Genomic DNA, 20102 nt, shown 5'->3' with positions numbered 1-20102 from the left:
ATCCCAGTCAGTAATAAAGAGATGACACAGGTGAGTCTGGGGTGAGTGATGATCCCTGGGTCCTGGGGAGGTACACTACACAGGGTGTTCCCTAATGTCCTTCACAGGGTGCTCCCTACTGCCTGCTCCCTTGGCAGGGGATGTCGAAGTGAAGTGAAACATGGCTGAGCACTAGGGCTGAGCACTAAGTCAGGCCGCTCGGAACAGGTGCGTTCGACTTCATGCGGCGCTGCACAGACCGATCAGCGACTGACTTGAAGTAGTGCATGCCGGTTAGAAATTTTGTCCGACTTGAACGGCGTGACGTTCACGTGTGGCATCAAAGTAACGCGAGAGCGTTTCGAGAACAGCCGGCTTGCTCAGCCAGCGCAGCATTTCAGGAGCTACTGCACCAGGCTGTGATGACGTCACAGCTTCTCATGATTGGCCACATTCACCACATAACGATGATCACGAGTCTTTCGTGCCTTAATCCTTATAATGCATGCCATTTCGTAAATAGTTTACGATCTTTTGACCGCAGTAAATTTTTTACTTTAAATTCTTTATATTGGATTTGTGCATAAGTTTATTGTACTTTTTTCATACAGACCACTTATAGTATTCAGCTGCATATTTAAGTTATATTTTTTTTATGGAATAAGTAATATGTCACAGACATTTAATGTAATGTGGTCAACATTAAATGATGCTGAAATCTGTAGTTGCTGCTTCACTTGCATGTGCTGCATTGTGCTAGTGTGCATTGTCAAGTGAAAAATACAACATTTACATCACTTTTATACACTGGTATAAATTATAATAAAGACAAATACATTGTGCTTGTGCATCTATGATTTTTCTCGGTAGCTTCACACACTTTGAGTATAGTCCCATGGTCTCTCACTTCGCATGTATAAAGACCATGCATTACCAAGTGCAAGAAAAAAACTAAATGAATAATATAACAATGAATGTGAAAGACAGCAAAGGAAGAACCTTTACGCTTAAGGTTTCCAAGGAAATTGCAGAAAGAATGAAAACTGGTAAGTAAATGGAAGAACTGGAATAAAAACAAGTTAACAATGATTTGTGTGATAAATTTAATAAAAAAAACTTTCAACAAAACAACAGCAGTGGTACAGGTATCTTAACAACAGGCAAAATTTTGTAACACATTCTAATGGCTATAAATTCTTAAATGCAAAGACAAAAATAAAAACAAATCACGAAACAAGTTTAGAAAGGCAGAGTCAATGGAGACCTTCAAGAAGGTTCCAGAGAGAGGACTGTGTGATAGTTTTGAGTATTTCCCCAGATGTTCCTCTCTGATGTCATGGCAAAAGTTACAGCCGTTGACACAAAACAAGGTAAACACTTGTGATGAACAAACACATACTGGACACATAAGTGATAACTAAATTTTCAGCTTTCTCTCTAAACAGCTCCTATCAGCGATCTAGCTTGTGCTGCAGTGTTTTCCTGAACCTCCTTCTCTATGTCCCTCTACCTCCACTGAGTCACCTGTACCCCTAAATCTCAGTTTTGTGAAACCACCAACCAGCAACCACACCAACCACATCCATTAGCCAGGACCGACCCACTACCCTAAAAACCGATGCAGTGGGTGGTAACCCTTCAGGAGCCAGAAACCCATCCTCCGTCCAGATAGACCGCCCTGAATCACAAGGTATGGCACCTAAGACTGGAAAAAAGAGGCATGTGTTTGCAGTGGTAAAAAACTTTTTTTCAGAAATCACACAAAAAATGACGTTGCTACTTTTGGACCTTACAAAAACTTATCAGCAACTCTACTTCCGCAACAAAACTGCTTTTTATAAAAAGCTACAAACTACTTTTTCACAAAAAGGATACACCTTGTCAAGTGAAAAAATTAGAAAAAAGTTAACCAACATGTTAACTACTTACAAAAGAGTTAAGGATCGCCGCCGTGCAACTGGGGAGGGAAAGCAAACCTGGGAGTACTACACAGTAAGTCTACGACTGCACTGTATAAGATCATTTTGCATCTTATTACAAAGTCACTTTCGTATTACATTGTGGTTTTTCTGCAGCAAATGGATGAGCTATTTGGGTCCTCTGGAATAGGAACTGTACCACCTGGAACTATCTGCTCTACTCCTCTATGTGTGGAAGATCCACCTTCTCAAAACAGGCGTCCATCAATCTCTCTTCCTCATGCTCATGGAGCAGGTGCTTCTGTAGATGAGCAGCCGTGACCTCTGCCATTACAGCATGTCCAGGAGGCAGAGATCCTCACAACCCTCACAATTTTTTGAGGCATATGAAGCGCATGCAGAACGAAGAACAGCTGTGCTTGAGTCTCTTGTAAGGCCGGACCTGGAGAGATGGCGTCAACTAAAAAAAAAGGGACGCAGACAATCTTTTAAAAAAAAGATGTGACCAGTTTGGGAACTGTTGTGGAGGAGCTAAAAAAAAATCGAAAGACAACAAGAGCAAATTATACAGTTACTATAATAACCTTCTTGAAAACATGGCAAATAAAGCTTATTCTGTTTCAAGCAATGTATGTACTTTTATTGTCATTTTTCCAATGTTATAAATTGCCTCTTATTTTCAGTTACAATTTCAAAATGCACTTTGAGGTGACACTTCAGAGCTTCTGCCTTGCATTTGTTGCACTTTCATACAATTTTACTAGTAAGTCTTATAGACTAAATTATATTAACTGTCTACAATTTTTAACTTTCACTGAAATTATTGCATGTTGGTACTGCAACATAAGACCTAACATAACACCACTGAACAAAACATAATTTGATTAAGTATGAGCTTGATTTGTAAAACAGTATTTGTTCAGTAACTTTAAAATGAAATGATTTACACATGCACATATATTGTTTATAAACTTACCGTCGTTGTTCATCCTGCTGCATTTCTTCCAACAAAAAAGGCATTTCTGTAGCTTCCAGTTCATCTGCAATAAAGTAGGCAAACGCCACGTGATCTGCCATGTTTGAAGAAGCAACGAGATCCCCAACGTGTCCGACTTGACGGCTCCGTTTTCAGCTCCTCCCCGACTGCTTCCGGCTAATCTCACCGATCGGTCTGCGCAGCGCAGCATGAGCTCGAGCGCACCTAACGTGTAGAAATTCTGCAGGCGCGCCTGTGAGCGGAGCGCGCGCCTGTGAACGGAGCGCGCGCCGGATAGACCTGTCAAAGCTGCGGTTGATTCGCGGTCACGTGACCACCGCGCGCTGCCAGAGCTGATTAAAGCCACAACAACTAACGTGTGTGACGACAAATGGGCATTTTATACACCACGTCATAATAATAATAATAATAATAATAATAATAAATGTTATTATAAGATAACTATATCTCAGTGAGAGATCAGACTCACTAAAGTTTCTGTTCTCACTAGTGTGACGTAATAAACACGCCCACATTGACAGACCACGCCCACCCAGGCAGGTACACTCCGAGCTGAGCGAGTTAATGGAGCGTCTCACCGACTGGCTCGGGTTTCTATCGGCGGGCTTCTCACTGCGCCCCCTGCTGTGTGTGGGCGGAGTCACAGCGACCGTGGCGGGAGTTTACTATTATTATTATTATTATTATTACTATAATTATTATTATTATAGGAAAATGCGCCTGGACACAACTCTAAGACAAGGTGCATCTCTCTTCCCTCCCCTCCCCTCCCTTCCCCTCCCTCTCTTTCTCTCTTCTTCTCCCCCCACCCCACTCTCTCTCTCTCTCTCTCTCTCTCTCTATCTCTCAGTACTCAGTGTGTTGAATGGACGCTGTGGTGTCTGCAGGCTGATGTGGTTTTCTGCTTGTGTGTATTTAGACCCAGTTCAGACGGGTTCTGTAGATGTTTTTCCAGACTCAATGCCTGATGTGGGAGGAGTCAATGTCAAACACACTGTTTCAGAGGTACCCACCTGACACACACATACAGTATACAGTTGTGTTCGATAATAGCAGTCCAACATCATAACCAGATCAATAATTGTTTTTGGGAGAAATTATATTTCTTTGTGGTAAATATTTTACTTGTAGGTGTAGTGGAGTAATAGAAAACCAACAGACCCAACAGTCATGGTTGGATGCACCTGATTCTGTGTAATTGAATCATTAATTAAAATGGGGCATGTTCAAAATAATAGCAGTGTGGAGTTCAATTAGAGAGGTAAATTATTCTGTGGCGTCAAACAAGTTTCCCTTATTTAAGGATAAATGCAGAAAAGGTTGTCCTGTGCACTTCCCTCTAAATATCAGAGTAAAACGGGTTTTTCAGACTTTGTTCAGAACAGCGTACTTTGATTTAAAAGTTGATTAGAGATGGAAAAAAACATACAAAAAAGTGCAGAAAATGATAGGCTGCTCTGTTAAATGATATGAAATGCATTAAAATGGAGATCAAAACCAGAAGGTTGTGAAAGAAAACGGAACTACCATTCAAATGGATCGAAGAATAATAAAATTGGCAAAGACTGATCACTCAATGATCAGTTCCAGCATGGCAAAGAACACCTAAAGTCACCTGTACTGTTACTATTAGAAGACGGCTATGTGAAGCCAAGCTATCAGCAAGAAGCCCCGCAAAGTCCCATTGTTGAAGACATGTAAAAGACATGTGCTGAAGAGGTTACAGTTTACCAAAGAACACATTGACTGGCCTAAAGAGAAATGGCGCAACATTTTGTGGACTGATAAAAGCAAGATTGTCCTTTTTGGGTCTCGAGGCTGCAGACAGTTTGTCCCCCAATCACTGAATTCAAGCCACAGTACACTGTGAAGACGGTGAAGCATGGAGGGACAAGCATCATGATATGGGGAAGCTTCTTGTACTATGGTGTTGGGCCTATTTATCACATTTCAGGGATCATGGATCAATTTAAGTCCATCAGAATACTTAAAGAGGTCACGTTTTCTTATGCCTTATACATTAAATTAAATAAAAAATATTAAATTACTTTAAATATTTACAGTATACAAAACTAAATGTTTAATTGGTTATAGTACAATACTAGCAGTTTTGTTCAACAGATTTTAATAAGTGTCACTCATATTCATTGGCCACTTAAAGACCTAAGAATAGTAATTTATAACTTGTGCCTTAATTAGCCTCACAACACAGGACAGTCATCCTGGTTATTCAAAAAGCCCGAACTCACGCCTGTCCTCAGTAAACCTCCACCTGCTTGCAGAACTGATGAACTTGTTTGCTTGTTCATTCTGCTTTAGTGCCGTTCTGTTTCCCTGAAACTGTTTGTGTAAAAGTAACTGAAGCTCTAAACACCGTCGGTGCACTTTCAGAATCCTGCGGAGGAGAATCAGGAGGTGGAGGTGACCGGTGAGAGATCCGAGATGGAGGAGCTGCTGTGTGAAGCACACAGAGAGTGGGAGAGAAAAACCAAGGCAAGTGAGAAAAACCTCAATTTAAACAGCACTTTGTAAATAATCTGAGTACACACACTGAGAAAAGAATACCCAGAATCTCACTTGTGTTCGGCGCCTGAGGGGCCCTGAGTAAATTTTTACACACGAGAGGGTTCAGGATCTGATTATAACACAGTTCTCTGGGTGAGAACACATGCTAACCAGAAGAGAAACATGTGCATAACATGACTCAGCTCTGCAAAACTGCTGCTTCATTTTATTTAAAAGATTTTCACGCTGAAAACAGCATTAGCACGTGATCAGGCAGCATTATTCAGACTTTTTATGATAGAATTATAAAATATATAATAAAAAAATATATAATATTACACAGGCGGCTTGATGGTGTAGTGGTTAGGACTATCACCTTGCACCTCCAGGGTCTGGGTTCGACTCCCGGCCAGGCTCGATTCCCATCTCTGTGTGCATGGAGTTTGCATGTTCTCCCCGTGCTTGGTGGGTTTCCTCCAGGTACTCCGGTTTCCTCCCACAGTCCAAAGACATGTGGGTTAGGTTGATTTACGTTCACAAATTGCTCGTTGTGTGTGTGTGTGAGTAAGTGTATGTATGTGTGCCCTGCAATGGAGTGGCACCGCCTCACGCTCTAAGTCTCCTGGGATAGGCTCCAGGCCCCCGACACCCGGAATACAGGATAAAGCCGTATAGAAGATGAGAGTGAGAGAGAGGGATAATTTTACACAAGGTAAATAAATATGCCCCACCATAAAATGAATGGCACTGACTTTGCTTGATGTTACCTACAGTAAATGGTGCTTGGCCACACCGCTGCTGTGACAGAGACGTCCTCACAAAGGCATCCTGTTATCCCATTAGAGAACTGAAATCAGAAACATCGAAACAGTCATTCCATGTGAATGAATTGAAATCATGTCTTGATGAACAAAATATTTATGTCATATTTCCACTTGAATGACCTCCGTGTAGAAAAGTTAAATACAGTATATAATAAAACTATCACTTATATAATCCTCCCTACAGTCACAATCAGGTTTGCCAAGGATGCTATATACCGTAGCAAGACTTGGAAGTACACAATATTCTTAAGTTGCTGTACAATCAGATGAAGGAAACATCACACAATACGATCTTTTGTAAGATTTTTATCCGTTTTGATGAGCACCGAATTGCACACACAGAATAGTCTGAATGTGTTGTTGCTGTTGGTCTTTCGGCTGATTCCACTGAGGAGTCGCCACAGCTGACCATCACATCTGCACCAGAACTCAGCACAGGTTTTACAGACCAGCACTGCATCCAGTGACTGGGGTTTGTGCATTGAACCCGGGCTCATGGCAGGCACGAAAGCTAGCCACTGAGCAACCAAGGCCCAAATAGTCTGAATGTGGTGGTGTCGTTGGTCCTTTGGCTGTGTGTGGAGATGTAAATATGGTAAACAAGCTATATTTGATGAATTTTCAGGTCTTTCGCGCACAAGCAAAAAGGAAATATGAGAAGGCGATGAAGAGCAGTGCAAAGTTGCAGAAGGAGAACTCTGACCTAAAGTCCAGCGTGAACACATTACAAGACTCGGTTCAACAGTTGGGGATTTTGCTCAGCGAGACACACACACAGAGCGCACAGTCGTCCAGGGTAAGTACAACAATGCCTTGCCTTTAAATTTAAAGTCATTTTTGTCACAAAATTGCCAAGCCTGTTCTGAAACTATCAAGCTACGTTGAAATTCATCTTGATTTTGTCATATTTGTCTGTTTTACAACATTTTTTTAAAGATCTTTATTTCCTGAGTTAGGAGTAAATGACATTGGTGTTGTTGGCGTTTCTGCTGAAGTGGTGCATGTGTGCGTGGTGTGTGTGTGTGTGTGTGTGTGTATGCACGTGCGTGTGTGTGTGTGTGTGTACAGAACACATGAAAAAAATTCTACTTTTTATAATTATTTTCTATTTTTGTATTGCCCGTGATTTAAAAAAAAAAAAAAAACGATTCGATTTTCCCCTTGACGTGACCTCATATCAGTTAGATGCTTTTCTCCCAGCCTGTGGCTCGACTACACTGTTCTCTGGCAGAGGTAGGACTTTGCAGTAGCTTGTTTATATAGACAGTGAAATGGCACATTTGAAGACGTGAAATAAAAGGACTTTTGAGGTAAAAAAAAACATCTGAGGGGAATTTCAGCTGGAACATTCAGGGGGAACTCGGAAACCCCTGAATGTTAACATTGTTAAAGAAATGGTAACTTATGGGATCTTTAAACATCAATGTCAGGAGCCTCAGGGTGAGAAGGGAAGGACATGAAGCGATGCTCCCATCATGCATAGTGTCCACTGTACAAGCCTCTGGAGACAGTGTTATGATCTGGGGTTGATCAGTTACTCAGGTCTAGACTCAGTAACGTTATGGGGCAATAAAATGAAGTCAGCTGACCACCTGAATGTACTGAACCACCAGAGGATCACATCTATGGAGAATTCTTTTCTATGGCATTGTGATCTTTGGTGAAGTGAAAAGGGAAAGTCTTCATCATCACTACAAGATCTCGGCCAAACCTTAATACAGCTCCGAGTGGAAAGAAAAATCTTATAGTAGTGCATAATGTATGCTGATGTCAAAGTTAAAAGCTGGTCAAGTAAAAATATTCAAGTGTTTTTAATATACATAAACTGGACATGGCTAAAGTACCTGTTTCTCCGTGGCTGTGTTTTAGTTGTATGAAGCAGAGGTGAACCTTCGCAGACACATGCAGACCGAGTATGACAAGAGTGAGGAAAATTTTAATGAGAAAATCACTTCACTACGGGTAAGGTTTCCTTCTAATGAAGTGTGTGAGCGTGTGTGTGTTAAACTTTTTCCTGGGGATATTTTAATTTTGGCCACAAAACATTCCACGTTGTTCTGATACTGTAGGTGACGACTCGAGTCACAAAAGTGACTGACTGGTGTAAAAGTAATCAAATCCAATAAGCTATGATTATTATACTTCCAGGTCAGTCTGGCCGAAGCTGAGAGACAATATGAACGGTCGATGGAGTCCAACGCTCAGCTGGAGAGTGAGATCTCTGATCTGAGGTCTGAGGTGAACAGACTGCAAGGCTCAGTGGAGCAGCTGGAGGCAGAGCTCTCTGACACACACACGAGGTGTAACCAGTTAACAAGTGTAAGTAAAAAAAATCTAAAATCCTTGCATTAAGCAGGTTCTTGGACTCATGTATGAGGACTTACGTTCATGGTGCATGATGAGATATATACTACGAGGTGCCGTATAGGGCTTAAATCAAACTTGTGTACTCATGCACACACACGTGAAACACTTGCATACACGTATATAAAACACTCACACATGCGTGTATACTAACTGTTCAAACAACTACTTATGAAATGCGCGCACACACAGTACATGATTTTGAAATGGTTTCAGTGTAGACGGACTTGTCGCTTCATTCTCTGGTAGTAGCAGTTTGTTAACAGGCTGCTGTTGGACAGTATAATGATCATCACTGTTCAATCAGAAGGCGTATTCAGAACTGTCCATAATGTCTAAATTTTGGCAGAAAACGCGGGTGATAATTTGCAAAAAGAAAAATTGAAGCAGGAAATCTGTGGCTAATATGTCGGGAGTAATTACTGATTTGTGAAATGTGCTTTCCTCGCCTTTGCTAATATGAACAATAACTAACTCATCGAAATCTCATGTGATTCTCCCCGCTTGATCAAATCCAAATACAGAATATCAATATACATGTGTGTGTGCATAAGTGAAGTTTGATTTAAGCCCTATACAGCGCCTCATAATATACTACAGGCTATTGAAAAAAAATAAAAAAGAGTAAAGTTCTCACACAGCCAATCTGTGGCGTCTGTGAGTTCATGCCACGGGAAGGAGTGGATAGCGCTGTCCTCTGAGTGTGTTATGCCCTCCTGACTGAGTGGTAGTAGTAGCCTTAATGTGGGAGGAATTGGACACAATTAAAATTAGGGAGAAAATCAGGGGAAAGAAACATTTGCATTTTAAATTATTAGACAGTATAACACTGAAAATGGGCGTTTCTAAAGCACCTATAACATCAGCTCTCCATAATGTTTTTTTTTCCTACTTTTTTTTTAGGAAGCAAGATTGGTCACTTTCACGTTGCATAAACTTTAGAAGTGGCTTGACACATTTTCTCTATAATATGTATTATATATGTAACATAAAAAAATAAACATTTAGCCATATAAACATTTATTTGAGGTAATTTACATTCCTGTGGTTGAAGTACTCATTTTCTACTTGACCATATTTACAATACACTGAAGATAAATTACATTTTAATCAATGCAATTTGCACATTAAGCACAAAAGTTAAAACTACTTCTACTCCATCACTGTTTTAGGACTGTGAGCGAGAACCCGAGGTTCACCGTGTGCTACTGGCACAAAATGCTAAATTGAAGGAGCTGTTAAAGCAGAAGGAGGAGTTACTAAAGGTGAGCTCTATCATAAGACCATGGACTGCTATTGGGAGCTTTACAGTTAAAACTTGGATTGTGAGCATACTTCCTTCCAGAAGCGTGCTTGTATATCAAAGCACTCGTATATTAAAGTGGATTCATAATTACTTCATAAGAAATTATGAAAACTTGGATAATTCGTTCCCGTAATTATACATAATTCGTAAAAATATTAAAACTATTTAACCTGCATTTACCTTTGATAAGAATCGTAACTGGTGTTAGACTAGACAAGAAGCAGAAGGACTGCAAGCAGTAGGTTACTGTGTAGAACTACTTTCACAAACACACGCACACACATGCACACACGCACACACACACACATACACGCACACACACACACACGCACACACACTACCGGAATCACTCCTCCACACAGATTCATCTCCCGCACTGCTTTTTAATCTTTTTGCTAAGTTCACAAGAATAGCTCATTTGGGTCACAATCATTTGCTAGCCTATTAGCTTAATGTTTTTGGCAATGGTTTTGAAATAAAATAGAATAAACTAAAATAAAATAAATCACATGTAACAAAACGACAAATAGGCTGTAAAACTAAATAGATTTTTATGGTATGCCTTGATGTGTCTCTTCAGGTTTGTGGTATTTGACCTCGGACTGTGTGGCCACACTGAGTGCCACCCTCCGATATTACTACACATCGTTTTTTCCCCCCCCAGGTTCAATATAAAGAAAATGGGCCCAAATATTAGCTCTTCTCTCTCTGAGTAAAACTGCTGTGATGATGAAAAGTTTAAGATGACTGAGCTTGTCATATCACGGCACTGCGCGCGCTAACTACTCCTGATATGCCGCGCATCGTGACCGAGAAACACTGCTGCTCGTGGCGTAATGAATATCGCAGCAGAGTGTATACAATAATGTTCACGAAAATAAAGACAGATGTTTTATTAGTTTTTTTTTAACTACATTTTAGTCTCGTCTTTTTTTGTCAACAATATTGCATGCTGATTTTGTTACTGTCACTGTTCATTGACAGTATGAACAGTATGATGACGTCTCATCATCGTCTTGTCTTAGTCATTGGAAAAAAGGTTGTCAATAAATATCTTTCGTTGACGAAATTAACACTACCTTGGACCCAAAATAGTGAATAATTGTGAAAATAATTAGTGGCACCTGTCATAATGTGGTATATACACTGTATTGCATACACAACGTATTTACTCACCCATCCAAATCATTGTGTTCAGGTGTTCCAAACACTTCCATGGCTACAGGCTTATCAAGCACCTAGGCATGCAGACCGCTTCTACTAACGTGTGAAAGAATGGGTCACTCTCAGTAGCTCAGTGTGGTACTGTGATAGGATGCCACCTGTGCAATAAGTCCAGTTGTGACAGTAACACATAAAATCACAGAGCAAAGTTTGGTGGAGGAGGATTATCATGTGGGATTATTTTCAGGATTTGGTCTCAGCCCCTTAGTTCCTGTGAAAGAAATTCCTAATGCTTCAGCATTTCAAGATATTTTGGACAGTTTCATGCTTTCGGGAACAGTTCGGGAATGGCACCTTCTTGTTCCACATGACTGCTGTGTGCACAAAGCAAGGTCCATACAGACATGGATGAGCGAGTTTGGTGTGGAAGAACTTGACTGACCTGCACAGGGACCTGACCTGAGCCTGATGGAACACCTTTGGAATGAGTTAGACCAACCATGGTCTAAGGAAGGAAAACTGGTGAACCTGCAAAGGGCTCTTGGGTGCCTAAGGCTCACTGTGGGGAGGAAGGCCTAGTTTGTATGTTCTGATTCCACAGAATAGGTTGAAGGCCAGTTGTTTTGAAAAAGTTAATGCTGTTGGCTATGAGATAAAATTGTCAGAATCAATAGTGGTTTGCAGAACTTCCTTGTACCAGATAGCACAACAGACCTTCAGAGGTCTTGTAGCTTCCATGCCTTGATAGGTCAAAGTCGTTTTATGGCATGAGTGGGACCTACGCATCGTCAATGTCAATTTAATGTCATGGATGATCAGCGTAAGTCAGTGTTTTAAAGCTTAATAATTAACCAGCAAAAGTGCAGCATAATGGAAAAAAGAAGAGAGAGACAACTAAACTAAACTAAAGTCTAGGTTTAAGACCTCAGCTTAGACATAGGGGTGAAAATCAGACACCATTGCAGCGTTGAATGATGTTACATTGAACAAAATCAAACTTTGCATTCTTTGCAGACAAGCTTTGCATGTAACCATAATAAATGTGTCTGTGCAAGTGTGTGTGTTTGTCAAAAATAAATAAAGTCCATAAAAAGTGTGTGAAGCCAAATAGCTTTGATTGTTGAACTTTCAGGACTCTCTGGCTGAAGCTCAGAGGAAATATGACCAGGCGATGAGTTCCAAAGCCCAGCTGGAGTCTGACCTGATGTCAGAGGTGAACACACTGCAAGGCTCAGTGCAGAAGTTGGAGGAAGAGCTTTCTAAAAAATGCAGGGATTGTGAAGAGATGAAGAGGGTAAGCATTAAACAAATATGTTATTTAAGTTTAGTTTGCTGGAAGTCTTTTTAATAAATAAAAGTGACTCGTTTGAATGGGAATATTAGGCCCACATGTTAAAGCCTCCTTGGCCTCCTCATGCCTGTGTTTTAGGAGATCGAGGCTTACAGAATCCAGAAATTACAAGAAGAAGTGATGAGGGAAAGTTTAGATCAGTTAAAGAAGTTACTAAAGGTACGATTTCCTCCCATTAAGTCATGACTGTTCCACTGTGTGTTACCTGGAGTGTCAAAAAAATGAATTAGAGCATGTCTGGGCATTTTAAACATAGCGTTTAAGGAAAAATACAATTCATAGGAGATCATTTGTAATGTAGGCTCAATAGCCCCGTTGATGTTTGTGTGTGTGTTTTCCTGCACAGTGGATGCACTTTTACACATCATCTTTTCTTTAAAAAAAAAAAAAGAAATTTTTTTATGTTTTTACCTGAGTGGGAAAATCTAGTTTTCAGGTATTTAACATATTGTTGTAACACGATGTCAGAAAGCATCAGTGCTTGGGCTGCCCTGTGTTTATTGGTATTCCTAAATGAAATTCCTAAATTTAAAACTGACTGAAAAACTAATAACACACACCTGAAAGTGTCAGGTCTAATTATATCACAGTGTATGTTTAATAGACATTTTGTGAAAGTGAAACTAGAGAGGTATGGGCTGTACAGTGGCATGGTGGTTAGCACTGTCCAGGCTTGCACCTCCAGGGTCCGGGTTCGATTCTCACCTTCGTGATGGGTTTCGTCCAGGTACTCAGATTAAACATGCAGATTAGGCTAATTGGTGTTCCCAAATAGTGTGTGTGTGTGAATGAGCATGTACTTTCGTGTCTTCCCTGTAACGGATTGGTACCCTGTCCAGGGTATACCCCGCCTTGGGTGGGCTCCAGGCCCCCTGCAGCCCTGTATACAGGATAAAGCACTAAAAGGTTTGTTGCACTAAAGTCGAAAGCTCATCTGTTCCATGGCTGTGTTTTAGGAGTGTGTGCAGGAGAGGGAGTCTCACCGTGTCCTGTGCAGTCCGATGCCTTTAACTCACAGTGAGGAGGCACTAAAGGTAAGCGTGTTCATCTCATGTTACCCCAACTGATATTATGAAGTGTGTGTGTGTATTTATTTTTGTAATTTTTTTGCGATTTCATTTATTAAAAAATATTTTGTTCTTCCCATGAGTGATGAGTCGAGTCCTCTGAAATGTTTAAATGTGTAAGTGAATAAAAAAAATGCAACAAGTTTTGATTATTGAACTTGCAGCTCTCTCTGGCTGAATGTGAGAAGAAATGTGAGCAGGCAGGAGTGATCAATGCTCAGCTGGTGAACGAGAAGTCGGTTCTGATGTCCAGGGTGAACAAACTGCAAGCCTCAGTTCAGGGGCTGAGCAACCTGCTCTCCGAGACCCACATGAAATGTGAAACGGCAGCAAAGGTAAGTGAAAGCATTGGAGTACAGTTCAGAAGGTCAGGGTTAAACCCTACCTGAGCAAAAGCCCTAAAACCTCAACTGCTCCGATGTTTCTCCGGATAAGTACGTGTGCCAAATGCTGTAAATGTAATTGAGCTTGTGCACTGAAGATGAACGATGAGTGAGTGATACAGATTGACCCACTTTTGTGCCATGCTTGTGTTTTAGGAACGTGCCTCAGCAAGAGCTGTTCTTGCATTTGTACAAACCAAGGCCAAAAAGCAGAATAGATTTTTAATGCAGAAAAAAAAATCACTTCAGGTACACTTTTGAAGTTACTACTATTATGATGACCTCTTTGTGTGTGTGTGTGTGTGTGTGTGTGTGGTTTGTGCTCATTCTTGTCATCCATCTTTTTGGCTTTTGTGTTAACTGATGAGTTGAGTCCTCTCTCTGTACATGCACATCAAAGTAAATATGGGAGGCAAGTTTTGTCTGTTGAATTTTCAGTTTGCTTTGCGTAAAGCTAAAAGAAAATATAAGAAGTCATTACGGCGTAACACTGAGCTGAGGAATGAACACGCTGACCAGACAGCTTATTTGCTCACACTGGAAGATCAAATTGGTGAGAAAGAGGAAGAACTCTCTGAGAGCAGAAGAAGGTGTGACGAGGTGACGGCGGTAAGTGAATAAAGCCGTACATTATTCCGTTCCTTTAGATATGATGAGAGGACTGGTGATGATCATGCTGTGTGATGAGTTACACCACATGCTACATACGGTTGAATACATTAATATTGTATTTTAAAAATATATATATTAGGATTTTATTGAATGGAACTGATACGGTGCAGAATTTAAGGATCTAACTTTGAAACTTTTTACTCCGTGTCTGTGTTTTAGGAGCATGAACAAAAAACTCAGGAGTTGGCCAAGCTGAATTCCAGGTTAAGCTTTTGTAAAGAATCTGCACTAAGTTTAATAAATGTAAGTTTTTATACTTTTTATAACATTCACAAGCCATATTACCGCAGTAATTAATAATGAGCAATCGCTCCAATTTCGCCTCTGTATTGTATGTTTGATTTGGTATTGGAGCTCTTTTGGTCACTGGCCCACCACTGGCACCAAATTTTCAGGTTCTACTGGTCCAACATTTATAGTGCTTAAAAGTTATTACTTTTACATCGAAGTGAAACTTCTTCTGCTGCATGGATGTGTTTTAGGACTATCAGAAAGAGTGGCAAGCTCACGAAGCCCTAAAGGTGCAGTACAAAGAGATGAAGGAATGGCAAGAGGAATTACAAAAGGCAAGATTTTCTCATTCACACATTCCCGAACTGATTGTGGGACAGCATGCCTAGTTCTTCCGAAATGAAATTGTTGACAGATCTCACGATGTTACAATGTGCTTAGGAATCACCTAAGACTCCATGCTAATTCACCCCAAACTTATCAGTAACTGTAATCCACTGTCTGCTAGCTTTCATAATCTCCATATGAAGTACCTAAAGTATCTCAGTATTTGCTATGGATGGTCAAGATTTGTTCAAAACTGCTTCAATTTCTTTCCGACGATTTGTCAAGACTTCCTGTGTGTTTTTGGTAAAAAAAAAAAAAAAAAAAAACATTTTATAAAATTTCTTTTTATACTTTTATTGCCTTAAGCACATTACATTGATTTAAATGGCATTTCCCAGACTAGTTCTCTACAGGGTGCATATATGAGGTTTATAGCAGTTTTTAACAAAACTGTGGCAATTCTTGACTAATCTTTAGTGGTGACAGTAATCATAAGAATGCAGCTAAGTTTGGACTTTTACATTCATACAAGGAAGCACAGACTACCTATAGAAGCAAATATTTAAGCTGCACATACTGTAGAGTTCCTTAGGCTGGACAGACCTGGTGACCTTTAGGTTTTTCCTTTCTTTTGAGACGATAGTAATAAGTTAATGGGTGCATGCTATAAGACATTTTAGGCATATTTTAGGCTTTTTTATTATTATTATTATTATTATTATTATTATTATTATTATTATTATTATTTTTACAAGAGATGAGTTTGAATGTGTATGTGTGTGTAAGTAAATAAGCTATCAGGCTTTGGTTCTAGAACTTCCAGGCCACACCTGCTGAAGTTGTGGTTAAATTCATGCAGGTGATGGAGAACAACACTCAGCTCGAGAACGAGAGGTTGAGACTGATGCACAATGTGCACAAACTGGAAGGAAGAGTGTGGGAGGTAGAGAAGATGCTCTGTGATGCAGACAAGAAATACAGTGTGTTAAAGCAGGTAAGAGAAAAAAATCCTTGCATTAAAAAGAGCATTAGTAGTAACATGACGACACATGATGATGCATGAGAGACAAAAAAAAAAAAAAAAAACTTCTACACTGTAGAATCTCTGGAAAATCATCTCTGGAAAATGTCCTTTTCACGAATGGTGGATTACAGGTAAGTTTCGAAAGTTAACAGGCATAAAAAAAATCCACGAGGCCTAAACTGGCCATTCCATTGTAAAAAAGAGAAATGTCATTAAAGGAAAATCTTCCTGCTTACATCATCAATGACCACAAGCCACATCTGTTCAGAAAACAGGGATGCAGAAACAAATTAGGCTTTTGATATGATTGTAGTGATATTACAGTATATTAACATAAACCATGCTTTACACATCATACATACAACGTGATGTTTAAAGAGATTCAATCCTTACCAAATCTTACTACAACTGAGCATACAGTACAGTATGATTGCACATGATATGCCACACTTTTAAGAACAATTTTATGAACAAAATATAACCTTAATTAAATCAACTTGGAGCCATTAAAACAAAACATGCATTTAAACATGCAATTGTCAAAACTATTATTTGATCCTTTCCATGGCTTTCATCTGGGGAGGATTATAAGAGTGGAATAAAAATCTACATAAACATAAGTAATGAAATAATTTAATAGTACTTTAGTTTTGTATGATAACGCACCAGTCTCTCTCTATCTCTCTCTCTGTCTCACACACACACACACACAAATCATCAAATTACTATTATGTCATTTAAAAATCTATTTTTGACCCTTTTGTACTCAGACATGCAGGTGAAGCCACAAAGTCTAATGAAAAAACAAAACCGCTTCTTTAAATTGAGATGGAAATTACACAAATTGTGTAACAAACTCATCTTCTATAATCATTTAAGCCATCAGTTATTTTGAAAACTTGCATATTAAACTGAATCCTTTGTTTTCATCGCATCTCCACTGAGAGGATTTGTGCATATTCATCATACCTTCAGTTCTCTTCTTTTTGAAATAAGTCAAAAGCTGTGTTTGAACTGTTCTCTTGGCTGTTGCGAAAATGCGAATAGCGTAAAAAATGACTCAGACTTGCGTGAGCTTGTGAGCAGCGTATTACAATATTGAATTCTGATTGGCTTATCGTCATTATTTATAGTTCAAATTCACACTCAGATTTTATGTCACATACAGTCATACACAGTACGATATGCAGTGAGAAGTTCGTAGATGATCATACACAGAGTTTTAATATTTAATTTTCATGATAAATATTACATAATACACAGCATTATTAATCTGAAGGTGATGGTAAGGGGAGGGTGGTCTTACAGAGGAGATCTTTGTCATTTAAAAAAAAAAATGTTTTCAAATCGAGTCCTATTTGCATCACTTGTTTAAACGGCTACAACGATACATTCAGGCAACCACATAAAGCAGGACGTCACAGAATACTACAGTACTTATGCCTCTGTGAGTTATACAGGAACAATTCAGAGATTTTTCTAAACCACAATGAACTTGTTTTTCGTTGTTTCCTGCAGAGATGAACACAGAGTTCACCTTTTTCACCTGTTGATTGTTTCAATTCCTCTGTGTTAGGATCATGAGCGAGCAAAGGAAGCTTACAGCATCTTGCAGTCTCAGTATGATGAGGCATTAAAACAGCACAAACAGTCACTTAATGGAAGTTTTCCACTCAATGGGTCATAAATGTTTTACTACGATTTTTTACTTGCAATTTTTGTTTGAACTAAAATGAAAGTAAAACAAAGCACCTTAAATTTGTCTGGTTCCAAGTTCAGGGTCTACTCCACCTACATGAAATGTATGTAAGTTAGTCCTTTTTCACTGATGTGAACCAATTTACAGTAGCACCAACTCTTAGTGTTTTGTGCCATGGCTGTGTTTTAGGAGTGTGAGCAACAACGCGAGGCTTATAGGATCCTCAAGCTGCCCTATGATCAGTTGAGCCATACTCGAAAATTTGGAGGCAGTAAGTGTTAGCTTTTCTTTTTGTTCAATCATGACCACTGTTTTGTGTGTTTTTTTTTTTTTTGTTCAGTTTTTTTTTTGCTTCCAAGATGTTCTGATAAGCTCTCATCTGTGTCTGAAATAAAGCAAACTGGTTGTTCCTTTTCCAGGATATTCTGGCTGAAATCGAGAAGGCTCAGCTGGGCAACAAGAATTCTGACCCCAAGTCACATGGACACACTGCAAAACTCTCAGCTAAAGGAAGTGCTCTCTGAGACATGCAGGAAGTACTGTATGATAAGATAAAGTGGGTAAGTAAAAGATGCTTAAATTTATCAGTTCCTTCAGAAAGAATGTAATTAAGTTTGTGACATGTGAGTTATATACTGTACAGTATACAGGCTATATACAGTATGCTTAAGGTTAAAAGTATTGTAGCTTATAATATGGAATGTTTGATGCACATGTAAAAATGTAGATGTGAAAATAAAGTAGGTATGGACTTATTTTGCTTTATGTGTGTGTTCAAGGACTTTCCCTTATTCTTCTGAAGACTCCCAAGAAATCAGGAAAACATTGCAATGAGCTGCTGATGGTAGGGTTTTCATTACCATGCTGCTGTAGTACACTGTGTGTCAGCTGTCTGTCAGAAACGTACGACCCGAATTCCGGAAAAGTTGTAAAAATTTGAATAAAATGAAAACTAAAAGACTTTTAATATTAATATTTTATTCACAGTAGAACATAGAGAACAGAAAAAATGTTAAACTGAGCATGTTTTTTTTTTTTTTTTTTACAATTTTATGCACAAAATGAGCTACTTGAAAATTCGATGTCTGCTACAGGTCTCTGTCTCAAAAGGATAAGACGGGGGCATGTTTACCATGGTCTCTTTTTAAAGCAGTTTGAAGACGTCTGGGCATTTAGGTTATGAGTTTCTTTAGTTTTGGTGTTATAATTTGGTCCCATTCTTGCCTGCTATAGGTTTCTTGCTGCTGAAGAGTTTGTAGTCATCCTTGGCATTTTTGTTTGTTTAATGATTCGCCAAATGTTCTCTAAGTAATTTATCTGGACTGCAGGCAGGCCAATTCAGCACCCGGACTCTTCTAACACAAGGCCATGCTGCTGTAATAGCTGCAGTGGTTTTGCATTGTCCTGCTAAAATACACAATACCTTCCCTGAAATATACGTCTCCTAAAACCTTTAGATACCTTTCAGCATTCATAGTGCCTTCAAAAACATGCAAGCTGCCCATACTGTACATACTTATCACAGATTCTGGCTTTTGAACTGAACGCTGAGAACACGCTGGAAGGTCTCCATCCTCCATCCTTTAGCCTGGAGGACACGGCATCCGTGATTTCCAACAAGGATGTCAAATCTGGACTCGTCTGGCCTCAGAACACTTTTCCACTTTGAATTAGTCTTTTAAATGAGTCTTGCCCACATGACACAATGGTCCTTCTGGATCTTGTTTACATATGGCTCCCTTTTTGCATGTGTAACGGGTCTGGCACATGGACAGAACACATGGGAAGTAGGTGTCAACTTCTCAACAAAAGCTTTGGTTTAGCAACAAAGTACACTACGTGCAGTGAAGGAATAGGCTTTACAGCCGCCTCGGTGAAGCGTGCAGTTGTGGCGGTCGATCCTCAGAAGGCATGGTGTCAGCAGAGGTGCACAGGCATGGGCAGAGCAGGTGAGACCAGCGGCACTGAGAAGGAAGTGCAGTGTAACCAGAGACAGCAGTGTAGGCAGACAGCAGTGCGGGCGGACAGCAGGCAGCTTTCTCCTAGGCAAATGGGACTTGGAAGCACTCGTGTCTAAGGGAAAAAGAGATGCATGCAAGTTCAAGCTCAGTGAAAGACTACTCACCAGGAACAGGCGAGGGAGCCTCTTAAATTGCCGTGCGGACACTAGGTGATGATCGAGGACATGATCTTGGTTGTAAGTGTCTGTAGCACCAGGGTGCTATAGTGGAATGCATATATCACCATGGTGGGGAAGATCTCAGTTTTTTATTTTGTTAAGTTTGGGCAC

General features: G+C 39.8%; 1 protein-coding gene across 1 annotated transcript in view; it reads left to right on the top strand.

Moving 5' to 3' along the window:
* LOC128516134 (histone H3-like) overlaps positions 1–20102 on the top strand; it is a 575451-nt gene that overhangs the window by 490637 nt on the left and 64712 nt on the right. The window lies entirely within an intron of this gene.

This window comes from Clarias gariepinus, chromosome 28, assembly GCF_024256425.1.
Source record: "Clarias gariepinus isolate MV-2021 ecotype Netherlands chromosome 28, CGAR_prim_01v2, whole genome shotgun sequence".
Taxonomy (NCBI): Eukaryota; Metazoa; Chordata; class Actinopteri; order Siluriformes; family Clariidae; genus Clarias; species Clarias gariepinus.
This window is presented reverse-complemented; position numbering and strand designations above follow the sequence as displayed.